Below are 18,327 nucleotides of genomic sequence, written 5' to 3'. Positions count from 1 at the left end.
GCACTTGGATGGAACCTGTCGTTTGTTTCAACTGTCGTTTGATGGTGTGTTTTCTGTTTTTCGTATAATAAATTGTGAGTAAAACTCTGCTGGTCGTGGATATTTGAACCGGTACACGCTCATTGGTGGGGCCGAAGTTTTCGTTTTTGCTGTTTCTGTCAAAAATATTTTACGATGTCACATACTCCTTTGGATACCACCGGCGTGGGGATTGCGAGGACACCGGAGCATGAGTTACTCACACCAGGTACTGAAAACAATATTGCATTGGAGTTTATTGACAATCCTGTTAATTTAAGAGATGAACTTTGCGGTCTTAAAGACGAAGTCAAACAGTTGACTTCACTTGTACATAAATTGCTTGCTGGAGGGTTTGCTTGTCAGACTCATGGTTCCACGTTATCGGACACCATAGCTCACAATCAAACGGATGAAATAAGTAGTGCACCACCTATCACTGTTACAACTCGGGCGCCTGTTATGAATTCTGTGAATGACAATAAAAAGAGACAGAAAGTTACTAATATACCACGTAAGCCATGTGAAGGGATTGGTTCTAATTCGGACAATGATACTGATCATTCTGATGGTTGTGATATTCCCAATGGCCAAAGATCACGACATGGTAGTTGTAACAAGGGACTGGACATTTCGATTCCCTTGTCAAGCAGTAACATTAATATTTCAGATTTTACTTTTGATTTTTCCCCATATAGCCGTGATTTGGAGGCCAAACGAATAGGGACTAAACCAAAGAGGCAGCCTCCGAATAAAACCTATTCTGCAGTTGTGGAACTTCCTTACACACAAAAGACTAATTCTCATATACATAAGACTACTGGTCCAACTATGACTAATAAAACTGTGTCATATAAGGATGGATCTGTTGACAAATTTAATCGTTTTAATCAATTTCTTACTTTTGATTTTGGAGTTAATAATTATGAAAATGAAGTTGACAATGTGTTACATACACAGGAGAATAATAAAAGGGATGGTGGTAGTATGAAGGCGATGATATTTTCATTAGGCAAGAAATTAAGAGCCATTAATGGTCTTAAGGTAGATAATATGTACCTACAAAAATGTTTGGATTATAAAATTGTCCCGAAGGGTTTAAGATTTTTTAAATTACCTTTGGGTATTGAGTTGACAGACGTGGGTAAAAGAGAATTTAACACCCTATTTGATGAATGTGGTTATAAATATATTAAGTTATTAATGAAATTTTACGATGAAAGATTAAGTAAATTGATTCAAGAAGTAGAAGATTTAAATACAGTAATTGTAAATGATTTATTATTTTTTGAATGGGAAAAATTATACAACAAACAATTTACGGAAGCCGAAAAATGGGCTTCAACTTTGTGTATACGTAAAAAGGATAAAATGATTAGGGATAAGGCACAATATCAACAACAAGTGGCCTATGTGTGGCCTAAGAAACGTAGTACTTTTGCCAATGACAGACACAATAATATGTCTTTTAGGGGTTACGATGCTAGTAACGAAAGAGGGGTGCATCAAGAAGCATTTGAATACGATGAATTTAACAAACAGGGTTTTCAAAGATATCCAAGAACCAAAAACCCACCGTATTACAAGAAGTACCCAAACTAGTACACGAAGGAACATATTTAGAGGAGAGAGTACCCTTAGTGGAGACTTATGCTAGTCCCATTAGTGTAGGTACACAGTTTGATTATTTAGATAGTATTGATGGTGGAAACACTAAGGATAATAATGGAATTACTGTTGTTGACAATATATACACGTATCGTAATTTTAATATTTTTAATTATTCTAAAATATCTATTGATAAGGCGCATTTTTTGTTGTTTGAGAAAGGTATGAAATTTATCCCTAATCCGAGTTTTAAACTCACTGATGTTTTAATTGATTTTAAGAAATTTATAAGGAAAATTAATTTAGAAGTTTTTTATAAAGATAGTTTGTCAGTTGGAGTGAATGAAGTTGATAGTAGTATATCTCAATCTCTTGTTTTAAAGAGCAAATTTACTCCACCGAATCATTCGACTATTGACTTATTTGATAAGGTAGTGACCAGAGAGATCTATAATGAATACAATCATTTAAAATATTTGAAGGCACATCAAAATTTGACTAAAGAAGAGAATAAGATTTTGCAATCTCTAAAGGGAGATAACTCCATTCGCATTATGAAGCCAGATAAAGGGGGCGGTATTGCTATATACGATAACTTTAATTATATACAAAAGATATATAATATTTTACATTTTTCAGGCAACTACACAGCAGTTTCCAGGAATGAATTACATATTGCATATCAGAGAATCGATTCTTATATCGAAGAATATTTGCTTGAGGCGAGAATTACTGAAGTTATATACAAGTTTATTAGAGTTAGCAATCCCACCTTAGCCACCATGGTGGGTATCCCCAAAATTCATAAAGATACCAAGGATCCTCCATTGAGACCTATCGTTTCAGGTAGCTATTCAAAAACTTTTAATATAGGCAAATTTATTGATTCAATACTCAAGAATGTTTACACCTTTATACCACACATGGTTAAGGACTCTTGGTGTTTTTTATCTCAATTCCCAGTTAAGGGATTAGATATGAGTAAACCCTATATTATAGTTACCATAGATGTGGTTGATCTTTTTTCGTGTATACCCAAGGAAGAAGGGTTACAAGCTTTTTCGGATAGCTTGACTAAACACACGGATTTGGACTGGGACACCATATGTTTGATTACGGAATTAATGGCCATAGTACTAGATAATAACTTTATTTACTTTGAGGGGGAGATATTCAAACAGGTTAAGGGAGTGGCAATGGGGGCAGCGTGTGCCCCATTTATGCCAATTTAGTTATGTTAAATTGGGAAGATAACGTGTTGTTTCCTTCCCAATATTTTCAACATGTTAGATATTACTCCAGGTTTCTGGACGATATCTACATCATTTGGCAGGCCTCTGAAGGATTATTATTGGAATTTTTTGATTTTATTACAGGAAGTAGTAATTTCTTGAAGTTTACCCTCACACACAATACTAAGGGATTACCGTATCTTGACACATATATTGTCAATGAAAATGGGAAAATATATTCTCAAATTCACAGGAAACAAACTTTCTCTAATAATTATTTGGATTTTTCAAGTTATCATCCCCCTAAGGTTAAATATAATGTATTTAAAGGTCAAGTGATTAGAGCAGTGAGAATGGTCTCAGATGAGGAAGATATGTATAGGGAAATAACATTAATTAAGGAATTTTTTAGTCAAAGAGGATATCCCCCAGATATGATGCAGGAAGTGATCTCCTATGTTATTAGTCAAAGAGGGATCAAATACAAACCTTTATTGGGATCAGGTATTGTTCAAAATACACCCAAGCTTAAGGAAGGATTTATTCAGCCCAGTTTTAAACGTGCATGTATAATTCCTTATTGTTTAGGCGTGGACAATATTAAAAGAATTATATGTAAGTTTTGGTATTTGATAAGTAACGATCAAATGATAGTTGATATTTTAGGTACCAAACCTAATTTTGTTTTTAGAATGGGTTGTAATTTAAAGAAGTTATTTGCACAGCAACATTCAATTCAACGTGTGGGAAACAAACATTCTAGAAAGATAACAAGCAGAAGATGTGGGTGTTGCAATTACTGTAAATATATGTCCAGTACAAGTAGGATATATCTTAAAAATGGACATAACAGTATTCTAGCTAGCCAACCAGGTAACTGCAATACTAAACAAGTTATTTATTTGGCCACATGTGATGTGTGTCCCGCATTTTACATAGGAAGAACTGAGCGGTATTTGAAGAAGCGTATTTATGATCATATGTATAGTATTAGGACTAAAGATATAAATAACGCTTTATATAGACACATACAGGCAAAGGGAATAGAACATATGTTTAAATTTAGCATTCTAGAGGTTATCCCCAACGATCCGAGAGGTGGCGATATTAAAAGTTTAATAGCCTTCAGAGAAACCTGGTGGCAATTATATTTGGACGCTACCAATCCACCAGGTTTGAATGAGTGTATTTCTATTAAATCCTTACTTTTATAATATCATATTTTTTTACAAATATATTTTTTTACAAATTCATTATATATATTTTTTTACAAATTCATTATTACAGATTTTATATTAATTTATAAGGATATATGATCTCTCTACTTATAATGGTGTATAATTATTTCCTACCTTCACATATTATGTATTATTAGTATTATAATGAATTATTGTTTACAATATAGATCTCAGAAGTTTTACTTAGGTTATTTTCTATATCGTTGATTATTACATTCATAGGTTTTGTAGTTTAATAACAGGTTATAAAATATCTTATCAATAGTTCATTAACAAGTATAATTTTATATAGCATTTTTATACAATATTTACATTTAGCATGACTTACAGTTTTTAAATAACTAATTTTAGGTATTTAAGTATGCATTTTTTCCATCCATTTAGTTATAATTGTTGTGTATTACATTCTGATACTTAATCAATTGATGTTTACTTAATTAATTAATTTTAATATTTTTGAATTGGTGACATATTAATTTTTTAATTTTTGAATTGGTGACATATTAATTTCAGCATTCATCAAAATAAGTTTATGAAGTGGTCGATAGCTTAAGTATAGAAGTAACTATTAGGCATTATTATATGTTAGTATTTATATGTTAGTATTTTCACATGTCAGCGTTCTTGCACAGTTTATGATGCATTTTTAAAGTATTTTTGTACAGTTAGTTACAATGCATGTTCAGCCATGCAAAATGTACAGTATATAGTGAGTATAGAGGCATTATTTGGTTTTGTATGTCTGTTGTGGTTTTTGCGAGTTTTATATGCTATGTTTTATACAGGTGAAGTGCAATGTATCTTTAAAATTTTAAATTTTCTTTGCAGTTTTATACAGATGAAGTGCAATATTTCTTTAAATTTTCTCTGCTGTTTTTGGCGCCAAAGAATTTATAATTGAGCTCTTTAATGGGTTCATTGTTAGTTCTGATGAAGACCATGGATATGGTTGAAAGCGCTTAACATGTTTGCCTTATATGCATTTTTTATTGTGCACTGTTCCGTTTTGATGTAGCAGGCTCTGTTTTGGTGTACGCACTTGGATGGAACCTGTCGTTTGTTTCAACTGTCGTTTGATGGTGTGTTTTCTGTTTTTCGTATAATAAATTGTGAGTAAAACTCTGCTGGTCGTGGATATTTGAACCGGTACACGCTCATTGGTGGGGCCGAAGTTTTCGTTTTTGCTGTTTCTGTCAAAAATATTTTACCTATTATAAGATGCTTTATGTGTTCGGAATGTTTGTTGTGTATTATATCATTTGTATAAAATTTCTTACATTTAATTTAAATGATTTAATGCTTTGAGTGATGCTATGTTGTTTTTAATCTTCAAATAAGCCGTTCGTGCAAGCCGACTTTTTCAGAAGAACGGCATTTCTACAGTAAACCGGATTTTTTCTCTCTTCTTCCAGTACTGTGCACATGACATTTGAATAGAAAGCCTTTCATATAAAAATTAATGGTATTGATCATCTTTTACAATTTGTTTTCCTGATTTGATTGTTATAGCATTTCATGGATACGTACTACGTTTTTTTATTATTATTATTGAATTGGTACTATTGTATTATTATTGAACTAGTATAGTTACTACATTAATAGATGTGTATTTTATAGTTTTGATTAAATTTATATGATTTGGTGCATCCTAAATTAAATTACTATAAATTACTAATAAATTGATTAAAATTTTATATATTCTTGTTTGTTGTTATAAATAATTAAATAAATAACTGTCTAATATGAATAAATAGTCAAATATTAAATTTATTATTAAATCTATATTTAAAAACTTTGTAAAAATTGTAAAAGATTTGTTTAAAACTTTTTATCCCTAATATCTGTGTGTACATTCAAATTCATTTTTGTTTTGTTATAATTTAGCCCTTCTTTGTTTTAAAACACTGCTTATACTAACATGTCCGTTTAACCCTGGTGCCTTTGCAGCATTTAGTTTGATTTGCCATACTAGTTCTCTATACTCCAGGGATGTTTCCCAGTCCCCCCCTCTGATGTCATTTTTCACCTGTTCAAGAACTAAGAATTTTAAATTCATTTTTTTACATATTAAAGAATGTTTGAAGAATGCATTTGTTTCTTTCCTTGTTTTTATTTCATATAGGTGTTCGTATACTCTTCTTTTTATGGTTCGTTCTGTTTTTCCTACATAGAAGGACAAGCAATATTGACATATTCCTAAATATACTATGCCCTTTGTATTACAGTTGTAATGTCCTAGGGTGTATAATCCCATACTTCTGGATTTTAAATATAATCCTGTGTCATTAAGCATAAAAGCACATTGCTTGCAAGCTTCACATTTGTAGGTGCCTCTCATTACTTTTGTGTTGTTTGAATTATTAATTGTTTCACTTTCAAAGAGATTTTTAAGGTTGTTGTTTCTTTTCCTTATAAAGTTTGGCAGTTTTGGAATCATTTTGTTAATCTCTAAGTTGTTCGATAACACCGGCCAATATTTAATAATGATGGCCTCAATTTCTTTGCTGTCATTATTGAAGGTATATGCAAATGCTTGTTTTTTATGTTCTTCACTATTTACAATCTTGTTGTTTGCATTATTCATTGATTCATTACCTAAATGTGGAGCATATTTTTCCTTTCTTTTCAATGAAATTTCATTAATTAATGCATTAATCAAATTTAAAGGGTAGTTTTTCTCTAAAAAGAGTGTTTTTAAATATTCTATTTCAACTTGAAATAAGTTGTCTGTGTTACAAATTCTTGAGGCTCTGATTAATTGGCCTTTTACAATGCTCTTTTTTTGAAAGAAGGGGTGGCTACTTTCAAAGTGTAGGAACATGTTTGAATAAGTACTCTTTCTATAGATGCTGGATTCAAATGTGTTTGTTTCGTTATTTTTCGTTAAATTAATGTCTAAATAATGTAACTGATTAGGGTTAATTTCATAAGTAAATTTTAAAAACTTAGTGGATCTATTAATATAGTCTATAAAACCTATAAAATCACCGTAGGTACCTTTCCATAGAATGCATATGTCGTCCAGAAATCTTTTGTAGTGGACAATGTACTTGGCCCAATTTGATGAAAAAATGTGTTTCAGTTCCCAATGGTGTAATACCAGATTTGCATATGCCGAAGCACATGGTGTAGCCATGGCAACTCCTTTATTTTGTTTAAATAGTTCTCCATTAAAAATTATAAAATTGTTATTTAAAATGATTCCCATAAATTCTACTAATAAATTAATGGTGTTGCCACTAAAGGTTGTAAGTTTTACTAACATGACATTGAACCATTCAAGTCCTGTTTCGTGCGGGATACTGGGAAATAAATCTATAATGTCAATAGTAATCGTAAACTGTGTCTCTATAAAAAATTCTTTTTTTATTCCTTTTAAAAATTCCCATGAATCTTTACACAGACATTCTATTGATGTTACACATTTTTTGGTCATACTATCAATGTATTCCCCTAATGACTCAGTAATGCCCTTTGCTCCCGCTACTATCGGCCTAAATTTTAAAGGTTGTAAGCTTTTGTGGACTTTGGGTATTCCAAAAATGATGGGGGTCAGTGGTTTTTGTACTAAGAGGTAATTAAAAAGCTGTTCATTTATTGCCCCTTGTAAAAGGTGGTCTTCTAAATTGTATTTGATTTTACTGTAAGCTATATTCCTCTCATTAATTGATATTTGTGTATATTGTTCTGTATCATGTAACAGATTGTATATGTAAGTTTCATAAACTTGTTGGTACATAAGTACCACCCCACCCCCTTTGTCCGTTTTCATCACCCTTATTTTTTCATTTTTCAAGAATGTTAGCAGTTTGTTATATTCTTCTGGGAAATTATTGGGTTCTTTGTGTTTGCTTTGTTTGTTAAGTTTTCTGAATTCATTCTCCACTAATTCTTCATATATTTTCAGTGAAGGGTGCAATGGAGGGTTGAATGTGCTTTTTCTTTGAAATCCTTGTTGTGTGTTTTGTGTGTTACCAAAGTGGATGTTTAAATTTAATTGTCTCATAAATAGTTTTAAATCAATTATGGTGTTAGTAATATTAATAGAGGTGTCAGGTACAAAATGTAGTCCCTTCTTAAACAGTTCAAAAAATGTCTCATTAATTTCTACTTCTGTAAAGTTATATATAGAAAAATTGTCTTGTTTGGCAATTGTACATGTGTGGGTAGATTCTTCTTGCTGTCTGATTTCTATTATTTCTATAACACCAGGTTTATTTGAAGTTATCTCCTGAATCTGTTCCACATTTGTGCTGATTGGTTTGTTTCTCGATTCATTTGTCTTCCTGGTGCTTGCTGAAAAACCTGCTTGTCAACATAGTTGCTTTTTTGTGCAAGCCTTTCACTTCTTCTAGGAACCTCTACCCAGTCATTAGTTTCATTTACATTGACTTCATTGTTAATTGTTCCCTCTTGATAATTAGGTTTCATTGATACATTTCTACTTTTCTTACTAAAACAATATGCTGTACCATTCTTATATTCCTCTAAATCTCTTTCGAGTTTCTTAATTTTTCTCATGACTACTCTATTGCAATGATCATCCACTTCTTTAAATGCATTCTCATAGTCACGTTTCACCCCACTGAAATTCATATTATTCACTATACTTTCATTCAATTTATTAATTTCATTCAACAAAAATGCAGCTTTCCCTTCATAGTCATTAATCATCAATTTCAGCATTTCTTTTCCTGTTTTGTTAAATAAAGCAGTAATTTCATTAAATAATTTAGTTCCTGGTTGTGCATTGTTTGGCAATCTGTTGAAATGTAGCCCCTTAGGAATACGTTCCACCCTTACACATTCAGTTAAATATTCAATTTCCATTTGGGCCGTTCTATATGCATAGAGTTTGTTATTTAATTCAGTTACCAAATGTTCAATATTACCATTCTGAGCATTATAGTTTTGTTGCACAGTACCTTGGGCAAACATAAAATGTTTGCTGGTCCATTTTTTTAAATTAAAATCTTTGGTTTGCTGTCCTGGATTTAAATACGGGCCCTTGTTTCGTGGGTTTTGAGCGCTTTGGTTGTGTGAGCGCTCGTCTTCGAATACTTCAGTAGACAGTCTTTTTCTTTTTACCGTTGGTTCTTTTTCGTTCAAAACTTTTTGTTGGTTTGGTGGTGGTACCTTGGAACTAGTGGTGCTTTCTTTGGTCAATAATCCGCTGAGTTGTGAGAGTAGGCAGATCACTTGCCTAAATTCTCCCCGTGTTACTGGTGCGTCGTCATCAACGTTGTTGTCGTCAGCCAAAATGATAGGCGTATTATTAAAATCTGGGGTTCCTGCGTCTTCCGCCATGTAGCACAACAACTGATAAGCAAAAAACAACTGCAGGACAACCTCTAGGTTAGTAGTGAAAACCACAGCAGGAAAACAGGCTGGAACCAACGTATCTTCTGTTAGCACAATTTTATTTCCATAGAGTCAAGAGAAAACAAGGAGTTCAGTTCTATTATCCACAAAATCATAAAATCACGAAAAAGTACGAAAAAGTAACTCAAGTAGATCAGCGCCGGGCTCTCCCGGGCTTTTTCAAGATACTTTAACTAAGCAAACCATATGCTTATATACCCAATGTTTAATTAATTAATTATATAATTGTTTCATTAAAATCTTTTCAAGTGTTTTTATGCTTAAAGCTATATTCTCTTCGTAAAATTCCTAATAGGTATTGTTTGTGCAGTGTGTTTGTGTTTCTTTGCTTCCAGCACCTATTATAAGATGCTTTATGTGTTCGGAATGTTTGTTGTGTATTATATCATTTGTATAAAATTTCTTACATTTAATTTAAATGATTTAATGCTTTGAGTGATGCTATGTTGTTTTTCTTCTTCAAATAAGCTGTTCGTGCAAGCCGACTTTTTCAGAAGAACGGCTTTTCTACAGTAAACCAGATTTTTTCTCTCTTCTTCCAGTACTGTGCACATGACATTTGAATAGAAATCCTTTCATATAAAAATTAATGGTATTGATCATCTTTTACAATTTGTTTTCCTGATTTGATTGTTATAGCATTTCATGGATACGTACTACGGTTTTTTATTATTATTATTGAATTGGTACTATTGTATTATTATTGAACTAGTATAGTTACTATATTAATAGATGTGTATTTTATAGTTTTGATTAAATTTATATGATTTGGTGCATCCTAAATTAAATTACTATAAATTACTAATAAATTAATTAAAATTTTATATATTCTTGTTTGTTGTTATAAATAATTAAATAAATAACTGTCTAATATGAATAAATAGTCAAATATTAAATTTATTATTAAATCTATATTTAAAAACTTTGTAAAAATTGTAAAAGATTTGTTTAAAACTTTTTATCCCTAATATCCGTGTGTACATTCAAATTCATTTTTGTTTTGTTATAATTTAGCCCTTCTTTGTTTTAAAACACTGCTTATACTAACATGTTCATTTAACCCTGGTGCCTTTGCAGCATTTAGTTTGATTTGCCATACTAGTTCTCTATACTCCAGGGATGTTTCCCAGTCCCCCCCCTCTGATGTCATTTTTCACCTGTTCAAGAACTTAGAATTTTAAATTCATTTTTTTACATATTAAAGAATGTTTGAAGAATGCATTTGTTTCTTTCCTTGTTTTTATTTCATATAGGTGTTCGTATACTCTTCTTTTTAAGGTTCGTTCTGTTTTTCCTACATAGAAGGACAAGCAATGTTGACATATTCCTAAATATACTATGCCCTTTGTATTACAGTTGTAATGTCCTAGGGCGTATAATCCCATACTTCTGGATTTTAAATATAATCCTGTGTCATTAAGCATAAAAGCACATTGCTTGCAAGCTTCACATTTGTAGGTGCCTCTCATTACTTTTGTGTTGTTTGAATTATTAATTGTTTCACTTTCAAAGAGATTTTTAAGGTTGTTGTTTCTTTTCCTTATAAAGTTTGGCAGTTTTGGAATCATTTTGTTAATCTCTAAGTTGTTCGATAACACCGGACAATATTTAATAATGATGGCCTCAATTTCTTTGCTGTCATTAATGAAGGTATATGCAAATGCTTGTTTTTTATGTTCTTCACTATTTACAGTATTGTTGTTGTTTGCATTATTCATTGATTCATTACCTAAAAGTGGAGCATATTTTTCCTTTCTTTTCATTGAAATTTCATTAATTAATGCATTAATCAAATTTAAAGGGTAGTTTTTCTCTAAAAAGAGTGTTTTTAAATATTCTATTTCAACTTGAAATAAGTTGTCTGTGTTACAAATTCTTGAAGCTCTGATTAATTGGCCTTTTACAATGCTCTTTTTTTGAAAGAAGGGGTAGCTACTTTCAAAGTGTAGGAACATGTTTGAATAAGTACTCTTTCTATAGATGCTGGATTCAAATGTGTTTGTTTCGTTATTTTTCGTTAAATTAATGTCTAAATAATGTAACTGATTAGGGTTAATTTCATAAGTAAATTTTAAAAACTTAGTGGATCTATTAATATAGTCTATAAAACCTATAAAATCACCGTAGGTACCTTTCCATAGAATGCATATGTCGTCCAGAAATCTTTTGTAGTGGACAATGTACTTGGCCCAATTTGATGAAAAAATGTGTTTCAGTTCCCAATGGTGTAATACCAGATTTGCATATGCCGAAGCACACGGTGTACCCATGGCAACTCCCTTATTTTGTTTAAATAGTTCTCCATTAAAAATTATAAAATTGTTATTTAAAATAATTCCCATAAATTCTACTAATAAATTAATGGTGTTGCCACTAAAGGTTGTAAGTTTTACTAACATGTCATTGAACCATTCAAGTCCTGTTTCGTGTGGGATACTGGGAAATAAATCTATAATGTCAATAGTAATCATAAACTGTGTCTCTATAAAAAATTCTTCTTTTATTCCTTTTAAAAATTCCCATGAATCTTTACATAGGCATTCTATTGATGTTACACCTTTTTTGGTCATACTATCAATGTATTTCCCTAATGACTCAGTAATGCCCTTTGCTCCCGCTACTATTGGCCTAAATTTTAAAGGTTGTAAGCCTTTGTGGACTTTGGGTATTCCAAAAATGATGGGGGTCAGTGGTTTTTGTACTAAGAGGTAATTAAAAAGCTGTTCATTTATTGCCCCTTGTAAAAGGTGGTCTTCTAAATTGTATTTGATTTTACTGTAAGCTATATTCCTCTCATTAATTGATATTTGTGTATATTGTTCTGTATCATGTAACAGATTGTATATGTAAGTTTCATAAACGTGTTGGTACATAAGTACCACCCCACCCCCTTTGTCCGTTTTCATTACCCTTATTTTTTCATTTTTCAAGAATGTTAGCAGTTTGTTATATTCTTCTGGGAAATTATTGGGTTCTTTGTGTTTGCTTTGTTTGTTAAGTTTTCTGAATTCATTCTCCACTAATTCTTCATATATTTTCAGTGAAGGGTGCAATGGAGGGTTGAATGTGCTTTTTCTACGAAATCCTTGTGTGTTTTGTGTGTTACCAAAGTGGATGTTTAAATTTAATTGTCTCATAAATAGTTTTAAATCAATTATGGTGTTAGTAATATTAATAGAGGTGTCAGGTACAAAATGTAGTCCCTTCTTAAACAGTTCAAAAAATGTCTCATTAATTTCTACTTCTGTAAAGTTATATATAGAAAAATTGTCTTGTTTGGCAATTGTACATGTGTGGGTAGATTCTTCTTGCTGTCTGATTTCTATTATTTCTATAACACCAGGTTTATTTGAAGTTATCTCCTGAATCTGTTCCACATTTGTGATTATTGGTTTGTTTCTCGATTCATTTGTCTTCCTGGTGCTTGCTGAAAAACCTGCTTGTTAACATAGTTGCTTTTTTGTGCAAGCCTTTCACTTCTTCTAGGAACCTCTACCCAGTCATTAGTTTCATTTACATTGACTTCATTGTTAATTGTTCCCTCTTGATAATTAGGTTTCATTGATACATTTCTACTTTTCTTACTTATTACTTACTTATTTGGAGAAGAAAAACAACATAGCATCACTCAAAGCATTAAATCATTTAAATTAAATGTAAGAAATTTTATACAAATGATATAATACACAACAAACATTCCGAACACATAAAGCATCTTATAATAGGTGCTGGAAGCAAAGAAACACAAACACACTGCACAAACAATACCTATTAGGAATTTTACGAAGAGAATATAGCTTTAAGCATAAAACACTTGAAAAGATTTTAATGAAACAATTATATAATTAATTAATTAAACATTGGGTATATAAGCATATGGTTTGCTTAGTTAAAGTATCTTGAAAAAGCCCGGGAGAGCCCGGGCGAAAGCACTTGATCTACTTGAGTTACTTTTTCGTACTTTTTCGTGATTTTATGATTTTGTGGATAATAGAACTGAACTACTTGTTTTCTCTTGACTCTATGGAAATAAAATTGTGCTAACAGAAGATACGTTGGTTCCAGCCTGTGATCCTGTCAGTGAACCTACAATGAATGTAGCAATTCTTAGTTCATGTTTAGCAGGTTGATTGGTTTTACATCCAGCTTTTGCTCAACAGAGCTATCCCAGTCTGGGCAACTGGACACTGGCCAGCAAGTAGCTTATTGACACAGGGTTGCTGGGCTTTATGGTGGGCACACACATTGGCCAATATGGGCACATACACCCCTCTCTGCTTTAGCATGTGTCCCTGACATAGGTTGGAGTAGGCCAGGTCCTCAACCCACTTATCAGCAAATACCCATACCATTTTGGTGACATTAGTCAATCCAACCAAATCACCTAGAAACATATTTTACACCACTGAGTGGTTAACGCTGCCCCGATACTCTCTCTCTCTCTCTCTCTGTGATCAGTGTTCTTCTATCATGAGGATACTGTGGACTACAGTAGATGCCCAAAGCAGTTGTTTTATATAACTCTTCCCCTATAGGGCACCATGTAGGGACTGTGTTGCTGCCCACAGCTCTATTAAATTTTCTTTTATTCTTTATGTATAATAATTGGCTTAATGAGAGTTCAATGAGAGTTCATTATGTGATGTTTTGAGGAGCAACTTTTTAATAAGGATTTATGTCAAGGCTCATGTCACCACAATTAGTTAGATTTAGCAAGTCAATAGTGTTTTTTTTTTTACTTTCACCCAGTGTATGACTGTAGAGGGGCTATATATAATTTTGGGTGGTATAGAGGGCCAAGCCCACTACATGGGGGCATACGGGGTAGGGACAAAAGTTTTTTTTTATGTTTTTTTTCAGCTATGGCTTTCAGTTTTGGAAAAATGATAAGGTGTAATTGATTAATTGTAGGGACTGATGACAAAACATAGTGAAAACTATAATAAATATAGTGTCATTCATTATAGAAAGTTCTTGGTTTCATTTTTTTTAGATGGTATTTAAGTTCTGTTTGATTTGCTTAGCATTACAAGTACAACAAATATAGAGTCTACAGTGAACTAGTTCATAGATATTTTTAAAGCCACACATTTTATGAAAAAAAAATATTTCAGCTTTGGGAAGTAAGCCGAAGAGATATGTTTTTCTTCAGTAAATGCACAGAATTTGTACTGTGTATTAGGTTTACTAAAATGTTGACAGTGTTTCAGTACTCCACAGTCTGTGGCGCTGAAACAAAATTATCCAAGTATTATATAATTGAATCGCCATGGTGTAGAACACGTGGGAAATTCTAACACAGTAATATTGCAGCAGTAGGAAGATGAGTCGACTGAAATGTAGAACAGAACAACCTGTGAGTTTTATTCTAAGTCTCTTTAGCCTCTATGTGAGTAAAACAGAGTTCCATTATAAAATAAATCAATTATATTACAGGCATTCTTGTAAGAGCTCCATTGAAGTGAATTGGGATTCTCTTAGGAATGCAATGCCAGTAACAGATGAACAGAATGAAAAATAATTAACTTAAATGATATATCTCTTACTGAAGTTATTTAGGAAAAAAAACACTAGACACTCTAACTGCATTAAGGGTATATCAGCCTAGATAATAACAAACCATAAATGCTTCAAATTGTGAGACGTGACAACACATTATAATACAGTTGCATTCAGAAAGATTCCTGGTGATATATCAAAAGAAAATTGCATGATATACAAAAATAGCAATGCCCTAAATACTAGTGAATAGAGCAGTGACATTGAAGGAAACAATGTTCACTGAAAAAAAAGCATTTCCTTCAGTTATATGATCCTACAGGTAATGGTTATATATCATCTTGCCATGTATAGTATCCTTCTGCATAGCAAACCCCTTTGCAACAAAAAATAAGTTATATTTGAAAAGAATATATGGGTATGCAAAATCATATGAAAAGAAGTTATATACTCACCATAATGTTAGCTCTATGTTATCCATTTTCATTCTTCCTCGACCTATGGTTCAGATCAAGTCCCTCAGATCTGACTCGGATGCTACAATAGCGTGTGGTAATCAAAATCTTTCTCTTACCCATAATGCACCCTTCTAAAGTACCTCATATTTTGTTTGCTAATAGAAGTAAAAAAAATATCAGAAAGATACAAGGGAAGTGCCAATCCAAGAACTCTCTCTATACTAGGAGTTTAAAGGTAGGAGGCTGGCGGGTGGGGAGTTTAGAAAGAATGAAAATGGACAACACAGATGGAATAATATGGTGAGTGCATAAATTCTTTATCTGATGTTGTCAATTTTCATTCTCTCCTCGACCTATGGGACAGAGTCCCCAGCTACCTTAGATCCTGGGTGGACTCAAGGAAGGATGTTCCTCAGCACCACTGAACTGACTGATGCTCTACCCCTGGAGACCAGATCCATTTTGTAATAAGTAAGAAAGGTGTGGGGAGTAGCCCAAGCAGCTACTGCACAGATGTCATTTATAGACACTTTAAACTGGAAGACAGATGGAGTTGCATTGTTCTAGCTGAATGGGCTTGCAAAGGTTTCAGTAAAGCAATGTCCAATTGGTTATAAATGAAAGAAATATAGTTGGTGAGCCATCTGGCCAAGGTTACTTTGGTGACTGGTTTACCCAATTTAATACCTGAGAAGAAAACAAATAATTATTCAGATTTCCTGATATCCTTGGTTCTAAGAAGGTGAATGATCATCAAATAAATGTAGCAAGCATTCACCTTTGTTCTCAAATTTTGGAAAAAATACTGGTATATTAATGGGCTAATTGATATTTGTCTCTAGTACCACCTTTGGTATTGGATTATTATGCAGAGATAATCTGTCTTTGTGAAAAATTAAATACAGTGGTTGGGAAGACAAGGGTTGAATCTCTGAAATTCATCTTGTAGAAGTTATGGCTAACAAGAGAATAGTTTTCTAAGAAAGGAACTTGAGATTGCACTTAGCTGCTGGTTAAAAAGGGGGATGTATGATAGCCTGCCGTACCAAATTTAGGTCCAAAGAGGGAATAGGGTCTTTATAAGTGGGCTTTAAAAGAAGTGCTCCTCTCAGAAAGGCTATGCAGAGTTTATGTGAAGCAACTGAAGACCCTTGGAAACCATTATGAAAACTAGCTATTGCTGCTAATTGGACAATGATTGTCGAAGAAGTAGTCCTTTCTTTGAAAAGATTCACTGAAAAATCAAGAATATTGTGGATAGGAGCTGAGAAGTGATTGGTGTTATTTTGTAGTGCCCAGTGAATTAATCTTTTCCATTTACTGGAATATAGCTTACGTGTAGATGGCTTATGAGAAGAAAGGAGTATGTGTCAGACTGGAGAGAAGAGCATAGTTTGTCTGGCTATTAATAGAATTGGAGAAACCAGGTAGTCAGCTTGACATTGGGTATATCTGAGTGCATATTGCCTGTTGGGTAAGAAAGAAGGTCTAGAGTTAGATCCAGAATCCACGGTTGGTGAAGTAAGTGAGACCAAAGGAAGGGGAACCAAATCTGTCAAGGCCAATATGGTGCAATGAGTATAAATTTGCTCTTTAACTAGGTCACTTTCTGTAGAAAGTTTGGGATTAATGGAGTCAGGGTAAGGCATAAAGAAGACTGGAGGGTCATTTGTGAAGAAGAGAATCCAGTGGTGACTCTCCATATTGGGGGAATCAGGGAAAAGTAGCAGCTGCACTTGTTATTTTAGGGAAAGGCCAAAAGATCACAACAAGGCTGACCCATGTTGATGGAATATTATTTCTGTCACATTTTGATTGGGATCATTCATGAAGTAGAAGAATGGACCTGCTCAATTTGTCTGCTATTACAGGGGACTTCCCCAGAATATAAGTTGCTATGAGAAAGTGATTGGATGAGATCACCCATTACCACACTCTGAGAGCTTTCAGCACAAGGGGTAGGATCTGGATCCCCCTTGTTTGTTGGTGTACCAGACAACTGACATGTTTTCTGTTTGAATTGCATTCGTCTTCAAGGGGAGAGCATCCTGGAAAGACTACAATGCTAAGAGCACTGCTGTCATCTCTAGGACATTGATATGCTAGCTGCCTTCTGTGGGGGACTGAGTGCCTTGGACTGTTTTCCCTAGAAAATGCCCCCCCACCCTAGCTGAGAAGTGTCCATGGTCACTGTGGCCTTGGGCTGAGGGAGAATAAACAGATGACCTTGTAAAATTTGATCTGTTTGAATCCACTATCAGAAATCTTTTTTGCATATATTGGTGATCCTTATCTGGGTTGACAATGGTTGGTGAAGGATAGACAAATGTACTGATGGCAGCCACTGCAGAATTCTCAATTAAAACCTGGCCAGTGTGACTAGTGTTATTGCTACCACCATAGAGGCTAGAGTCTGAGGAACCAATCGTGCTAACATCTTGTTGCTGTAGATTATTTTCATGGCTTGCGATCTGATTGTTTCCACTCTAGAAGGGGAGATTGAGGTTATTGTTCCTTTTGCGTTGAGAATTGTTCCTATAAAGTTTGAACTTTGAGTAGGCTGTAGATAAGATTTCTCGTAGTATATGAATATCCTTAGCTGTGAACATGCCTGGAGAACATAGTCTTTTACCTTTAATGGTTAAAGTGGAAATGAGCCAGTCATCTAGATATGGAAACACCCAGAATCCATATAGTCTCAAGTAAGTTGCTACTACTGCCATGCACTTGGTATACACCCTAGGGGCTATGATGAGGTAAAAGAGCAGAACCCTGAATTGATAATGACTGGCTCCCATCCAGAAGTGTAAGTACCTCCTGGATCACTTGTTCATCTTTATGTGATAATACGTATCCTAAAGGTCTATTGAGCATGTCCAGTTGTCCTTTTCC

The sequence above is a fragment of the Protopterus annectens genome, chromosome 6.part0 (genome assembly GCF_019279795.1).
Source record: "Protopterus annectens isolate FY-2018-M chromosome 6.part0, PAN1.0, whole genome shotgun sequence".
Lineage (NCBI taxonomy): Eukaryota > Metazoa > Chordata > Ceratodontiformes > Protopteridae > Protopterus > Protopterus annectens.
This window is presented reverse-complemented; position numbering follows the sequence as displayed.